This window comes from Cetorhinus maximus, chromosome 14 (assembly GCF_964194155.1).
Source record: "Cetorhinus maximus chromosome 14, sCetMax3.hap1.1, whole genome shotgun sequence".
Taxonomy (NCBI): Eukaryota; Metazoa; Chordata; class Chondrichthyes; order Lamniformes; family Cetorhinidae; genus Cetorhinus; species Cetorhinus maximus.
Genome location: NC_135892.1, coordinates 103611733 through 103620061, shown reverse-complemented (window position 1 = coordinate 103620061; position 8329 = coordinate 103611733).

The following is an 8329-nucleotide window of genomic DNA, read 5'->3' as shown; positions in this document are numbered from 1 at the left end:
TGTATGTATTATGTGTGTGTGCGTGTTTGTGTATAGGGATTGAGAAGGGGTAGAGTTAAAGGTTAGCAGTTCATTTTTTTTTGCTACTGGTGAAAGGCAATCTGTTTAATAAACAGTTATTAAGTTTACTAACCTGTTGCTCATATTCTGTTAACTATATTAAACAGTTAGGTAGAATTGGGGCAATCTGGTGGTCTAGCCAAACTTCACATTTGTCACAGCTCGGGGAACAGTGGGGCTTGAGATTACAGCGCACTATCCCCAGTGAGTCATGACACCTTTTAAGAAGTAAGCTAGGGGTCAAGAAAAAAAAAAAATACATATATTCCATATGGGAATTAGGGTAAATGACCCAGAACCTTCCATATGGCTGTAAAGATATTAGTAACAACAATTTGCATTTAAGTAGAAAAAGTCCCCAAAATACACTTCACAGAGGCATAAAAAAAGGAATGCTAAGTCAAAGAGATATCTTATGAGTGAGAAAAAACTTGGTCAAAGGTCCAGCTTTGAAAAAACATCTTCAAAGGAGCAGGCAGAGGCATGTGGGAAGGGAATTCCTGAGTGTGGGGCTTGAGTATCTGAAGGTATGGTGACCGTTGGTGGATTAGGGTGATGGAAATGCACAAGAGGCCAGAGTCAGAGGAATGGAAAGGTCAGAGTTGGGGTAGTTACAAGGCTAGGCAAAGGGGCTAAAGATGAGTACGGGAATTTTTAATATGCAGCTGACTTGTTTTTGATGAGGACACCCCTCACCACAGGCTATCAAATATTAAAGCATAATGGAATTGGAAGTAACGTTACATTGTGTAATTTACATTGTGTAATTTGGTTGAGGCAGAGAAGGGATAAACGGAACATTCTCGGATTGGCACTTGTGACAAGTGTTTGCCAGGAATCTGCTACTTCCTTAGCTTTCAAAATATACACTTTATCAATGACTTAGATGAAGGAAGAGATAGTTACGTATCCAAGTTTTCATGAAGTTAGAAGGCACATTGTGTTCATTGAATGAAGAGAGAATGGAGTCTGGCTGTGATATCTCTACATTTGAATAGGTTACTGACAACTATCTATCTAATAAAAACAAAGTACTGGGAAAACTTGGTAGGTCTGGCGAGGGAGAGAAACAAGAGTTAACGTTTTGAGTCCAATATGACTCTTCTTTGGAATCCTATGAATGAAGGTTTGCGCAGGAACAATGGGCCCTTAGAGAAAGTACTGCATCTGTAATGTAAGGGAGGAAATTGCACAAGTGCAGGGAAGAAACACCAGGGCCTTAAGTAGCTTAGAAGTAGAAACACAAGTATATTATCTGTATTTTAAATAAGTAAAAAAAAATTACTAAGCAACTAACACAATTTAAAACTATTTTGCAATATAGATTACATTATAGTTGTCCAAGTGACGATTCAACTCCACTAAGAATTGTTGCCAAGAACAGCTCATTGTCCGGTTACAGCTACTTTTAAATTATGATTGTTTAAAACAATGATTCCTATACTACTGGAATTATGGAAATACACCAAGGAGGGCAACGGTTAAGATATATAATGTTAGATAAGTAGGCTAGTGTTTGCTTAATTGATGTTTTGGGAGGGACCCCAGGGACACTGCAGACTAATTAGGTGAGGTACATTCACGAGATGGCACTATGAAAGATCTGTGGAAGGATGGGTTTGATGAGCAAAATAACCATTGCCAGACAATAACCACTCCAATCGGACACCACATCTTGACATTCAATGGTATTACCATTATCAGGTTACCCCCGCCACCAGAATCCATTTACTAGAAGCTCAACTGCATCAGCCACACAAATACTGAGGCTACTACAGCAGGTCAGACGTTGAGTATCCTATGACAAATGTCTCACCTCCTGCCTCCACAAAGCTTCTCCACAACCTACAAGTCAGGCGTGTGATTAGAATACATGCCTGAATGAATGGAGCTGCAACAATATGCAAGGAACTCTACACCATCCAGGTAAAAACATTTCCCTTGATTGGTACCCCATTCATCAGCTTAAAAATTCTGCCATTGGCTTACTGTAATTGCATTGTTTACTATAGTATTTGATATTTCGGAAGGACAGGGAGAAAGGAAAATGAGATGGGGTGGCTCTGTTAATAATAGATGAGATCAGTACAGTAATGAGAAATGATTTTGGTTTGGATGATCAAGATGTAGAATCAGTTTAGGTAGAGATAAGAAATAGCAAAGGAAAAAAACTTCCCACCAGTGACTTATGTAACTCTTAACAGTGGCTATATTGTAGGACAGAGTATGAATCAAGAAATGGGGGCTTGTCAGAAAGGTGTTGCAATAATTGTGAGAGATTTTAATCTTTGCATAGATTGGACAAATCAAATGGCAAAGGTGGCCAGGAGGACGAGTTCATAGAACTGGAGTGGCCAAACCTTCTGAACCTTAAGCCCACATAGAACCATAGAAAAGTTACGGCACAGAAAGAAGCTATTCAGTTAGTAAGACACGATCTTCCCCTAACAAAACCATGCTGAACATCCCTGCTCAATCCACGCCTTCCTAAGTGACCGTGTATCCTGTCTCTCAGAATTGATTCCAATATTTGCCCACCACTGAAGTCAGACTGACCGGCCTATAATTTTCTGGCCTATCTATTGCACCCTTTTTAAATATTGGTACAACGTTCACAGACCTCCAATCCTCTGGTACCTTGCCTGTATCTGGTGAGAATTGGGAAATGATCCTCAGAACATCCACTATTTCCTCCCTGGCTTCCTTTAACAACCTGGGATGCAATCCATCTGGCCCTGGTGATTTATCCACCTTCAGGGATGCCAGTCCCTCCAGTACTTCCTCCCTCATTATGTTTATTGTATCTAATATTTCACACTCCTCCTCACAACTAGAATGTCTGCACCATCCTCCTCCTTAGTGGAAAAGAAAAACTAATGGGACTAAGGCTGACAAAGTCCCTTCAATCCGATGGCCTACATCCTAGTGGTTGCATTGATTGTAATCTTCCAAAATTCTCTAAAACCTGGAAAGGTCCAAGCGGATTGGAAAACCGCAAATATAATACCTCTATTCGAGAAAGAACGGAGACAGAAAGCAAGAAACTATAGGCCATTTAGCCAAACATCTGCATTGGGAAAATGCTAGAATCCATTATTAAGGAGGTAGTAGCAGGACATTTAGGAAATTATAATACACCCAGTGTGTCAATATGGTTTTATGAAAGGGAAAGTGTGTTTGACATATTTATTAAGTTCTTTGAGGATGTAACAAGCAGGGTGAATAAAGGGGAACCAGTAGATATATCCTGTAGTGCATTTGAATTCTCAAAAGGCATTTGATAAGATGCCAAATGAAAGGCTACTACACAATAACTCATGGTGTTTGGGGTGAGATTTAGCATGGATAGAGAATAAGCTAACTAACAAGAAACAGAGTCAGGATAAATGGATAATTTTTAGGTTGGCAAACTGTAACGGTAGTGCTACAGGGTTCAGTGCTGGGACCTCAACTATTTACGATTTATATTAATGACTTGGATGAAGGGACTTACTGTATTGTAGCCAGATTTGCTAATGATATAAAGATAGGTCAGAGAGGGAATTGTGAGGAGGATACAAAGCGTCGGAAAAGGGATAAAAATAGGTTAGGTGAGTGGGCAAAAATTTGGGGCAGATGGAGCATAATGTGGGAAAATGTGAGGTTGTCCACTTTGGCACAAAGAATATTATTTAAATGATGAGAGAAATGGTACAGAGGGACCTGGGTATCATTGTACATGAATCACAAAATGTTAGCATGCAGGTACAGCAAGTAATTAGGAAGGCAAATGGAGCGTTGACCGTTATTGCAAGGGGAATGGAGTATAGAAGTACAGAACACTGGCGAAACCACACCTAGAGTACTGTGTGCATCTTTGGTGTCCTTGCTTAAGGGAGGACATATTCACATTGGAAGCAGTTCAGAGAAAGTTTATTAGGCTGATTCCTAAGATGAAGGGTTTGTCTTATGAAGTAGGGTTGATCTGGTTAGGCCTATACTCATTGGAGTTTAGAAGAATGAAACATATAAAATTCTGAGGGGGCTTGACAGGGTAGCTGATGAGAGACTGTTCCCCCTCAAGGAGGATTCTAGCACTAGGGGACACAGTTTCAAAATAAAAGGTCTCCCATTTAAGACAGAGATGAGGGGTAATTTCTTCTTTCATAGGGTCGTTAAGCTGTGGAATTGTCTTCCAGATATAAAAGTGGAGGCTGGGTCATTGAATATATTCAAAGCTGAGTTAGACAGATTTTTGATCTACAAGGGAGTCAAAGGTTATGGGGGGCAGGCAGGAAAGTGGAATTAAAGCCACGATCAGATCAGCCATGATCTCATTGTATGGCAGAGCAGGCTCGATGGGCTGAATGGCCTACTCCTGCTCCTATTTCTTATGATCTATCTACAGGGTGTGATGCAGAAACTGGCCAAGGCTTCTTGGGCAGCAGTCCCCAATCTTGCGACCTCCACCACCTAACTGGACAAGTGCAGAAAATGAATGAGACCATCATAACCTCCAAGTTGCACACCATCCTGACTTAGACATAAATCGCCATTCATTCATTATCACTGGGTCAAAATCCTAAAACTCCCTAATAATTGTTTAACCCACTTCACCACATGGACTGCAACAGTTCAAGATGATGGCACACCATCACCTTCTCAAGGGCAACAGTGGATAGATAATAACATAGGCCTTGCTAGCAGTGCTCATGTCCTTTCAATGAATAAATTAAAAATAAGATTTAAAATAATATTTGATGGCAGCTATATTAACACTTAAAATGTGAAAGAGAAGTTAAGATTGACACATGGAAAGTTATGTTAGTGCTGAAAAGAATGATTGATTTCTTGAATAATTTTTGAATACCTTTCAAGGCTCAGGGTCCATCTATACTGCTGCTCACCACTCCAATTGAGAGACAGAGATTGTTGCCAAGGTCATAGAAGCATAGAAAATAAAAGCAAGAGTAATTCATTCAGCCCTTCGAGCCTCCCCTGCCATTCAATATGATCATGGCTGATCCTCTATCTCAACGCCATACTCCCACTCTCTCCCCATACCCCTTGACACCTTTAGAGTCTAGAAATCTATCTATTTCCTTCTTATATATATTCAGTGACTTGGCCTCCACAGGCTTCTGTGGCAGAGAATTCCATAGGTTCACCACCCTCTGAGTGAAGAAATTTCTCCTCATCTCAGTCCTAAATGGCCTATCCTGTATCCTGAGAATGTGACCCCTTGTTCTAGACTCCCCAGCCAGAGGAAACATCATCCCTGCATCCAGTCTGTCCAGCCCTGTCAGAATTTTATATGTTTCAATGAGATCCCCTCTCATTCTTCTAAACTCCAGTGAATACAGGCCTAGTCGGCCCAATCTCTCCTTGTATGACAATCCTGCCATCCCAAGAATGAGTCTGGTGAATCTTCGCTGCACTCCCTCTATAGTAAGTATATCCTTTCTTAGGTAAGGAGACCAAAACTGCACACAATACTCCAGGTGTGGTCTCACCAAGCTGCAGTAAAACATCCTTGCTCCTGTACTCATCTCGGCCTCCTCCGGAGGTCCCCAGCATCACTGATGCCAGTCTTCAGCCAATCACTCCACGTGATATCAAGAAACGGCTGAAGGCACTGGATACTGCAAAGGCTATGAGCCCTGACAATATTCCGGCAATAGTACTGAAGACTTGTGCTCCAGAACGTGCTGCACTGCTAGCCAAGCTGTTCCAGTACAGCTACAACACTGGCATCTACCTGGCTATGTGGAAAATTGCCCACGTATGTCCTGTATACAAAAAGCAGGACAAATCAGCCAATTACAGCCCTATCAGACTACTCTCAATCATCAGTTAAGTAATGGAAGGGGTCATCAACAGTGCTATCAAGCGGCACTTGCTTAGCAATAGCCTGACAACCGACGCCCAGTTAGGGTTCTGCCAGGGTCACTCAGCTCCTGACCTCATTACAGCTTTGGTTCAAACATGGACAAAAGAGCTGAACTCCCAAAGTGAAGTGAGTGACTGTCCTTGACATCAAGGCCACATTTGACTGAGTGTGGCATCAAGGAGCCCTAGCAAAACTGGAGTCATTGGGAATCAGGGGGACAACTCTCTGCTGGTTGGAGTCATACCTAGCACAAAGGAAGATGGTTGTGGTTGTTGGAGGTCAGTCATCTCAGCTCCAGGACATCATTGCAGGAGTTCCTCAGGGTAGTGTCCTCGGCCCAACCATCTTCAGCTGCTTCATCAATGACCTTCCATCATAAGGTCAGAAATGGGGATGTTCATTGATGATTGCACGACGTTCAGCATAATTCACGACTCCTCAGATACTGAAGTAGTCCATGTGCAAATGCAGCAAGACCTGGACAATATCCAGGCTTGGGCTGACAAGTGGCAAGTAACATTCGCGCCACACAAGTGTCAGGCAATGACCATCTCCAACAAGAGAGAATCCAGCCATTGCCCCTTGATGTTCAATAGCATTACCATCACTGAATCCCCCACTATCAACATCCTAGGGGTTACCATTAACCAGAAACTGAATTGGACTAGCCATATAAATACTGTGGCTACAAGAGGAGGTCAGAGGCTAGGAATCGTGTGACAAGTAACTCACCTCCTGACTCCCCAAAGCCTGTCCACCATCTACAAGGCATAAGTCAGGAGGGTGATGGAATATTTGCCACTTGCGTGGATGAGTGCAGCTCCCACAACACTCAAGAAGCTCGGCACCATCCAGGACAAAGCAGCTGCTGGATTTGGCACCACATCCACAAACATTCGCTCCCTCCACCACCGACGCACAGTAGCAGCCGTGTGTACCATCTACAAGATCCACTGCAGGAATTCACCAAGGCTTCTTCAACAGCACCTTCCAAACCCACGGCCACTGCCATCTAGAAGGACAAGGGTAGCAAATAGATGGGAACACTACCACCTGCAAGTTCCCCTCCAAGTCACTCACCGTCCTAGCTTGGAATTATATCACCGTTCCTTCACTGTCGCTGGGTCAAGATCCTGGAACTCCCTTCCCAACAGCACTGTGGGTGTACCTACACCACATGGTTCAAGAAGGCAGCTCACCACCACCTTCTCAAGGGCAACTAGGGATGGGTAATAAATGCTGGCCCAGCCAGCGAAACCCACATCCCGCGAATGAATTTTTAAAAAGTGCTCTCACAATAAAGGCCAACTTACCATTTGCCTTCTTAACTGCTTGCTGCACCTGCATGCTTGCTTTCAGTGTTTGGTGTACAAAGACACCCAGGTTCCTTTGTGCATCAACATTTCCCAATCTATCACCATTTGAATAATACTCTGCCATTCTGTTCTTCTTACCAAAGTGGATAACTTCACACTTATCCACGTTATACTGCATCTGCCATGTATTTGCCCACTCGCTCAAATTGTCTAAATTCCCTTTACATCCTCCTCACCACTCACATTCCCACCTAGTTTTGTGTCGTCAGCAAACTTGGAAATATTACATTTGGTTCCCTCATCCAAATCATTGGTTGGTATTGTGAATAGTTGGAGCCCAAGCACTGATCCCTGCAGTACCCCAGTAGTTACTGCCTGCCACTCCGAAAAAGACCCACTTATACCTACTCTCTGTTTCCTGTCTGTTAACCAATTCTCAATCTGTGACAATATATTACCCCCTATCCCATGTGCTTTAATTTTGCACACTAACCTCTTATGTGAGACTTTATCAAAAGTTTTTTGAAAATTCAAATATGCCACATCCACTAGTTCTCCCTTATCTATTCTGCCAGTTACATCCTCAAAAAACTCCAGTAGGTTTGTCAAACATGATTTCCCTTTCATAAATCTATGTTGACTTTGTCATTCCAATGATATTTTCTAAGTGTCCTGTTATCACATCCTTTATAATAGACTCTATCATTCTCCCTACTACTGATGTTAGGCTAACTGGTCTGTAATTCACTGTTTTCTCCCTCCCTCCTTTTTTAAATAGTGGGGGTACATTTACCATCCTCCAATCTGCCGGACCTGTTCCAGAATCTACAGAATTTTGGAAGATGACAACCAGTGCATCCACTATTTCCATAGCCACCTCCGTTTGTACCCTGGGATGTGGATTATTAGGCCCAGGGATTTATCAGCTTTCAGTCCCATTAATTTCTCCAGCACTATTTTTGCACTAACACTAATTTCCTTCAACTTCTCCTTCTCACTAGATCCTTGGATCCCTAGTATTTCTGGGAAGTTACTTGTGTCTTGTGAAGACGGAACCATGGTAGCTGTTTAATTGCTCTGCCAT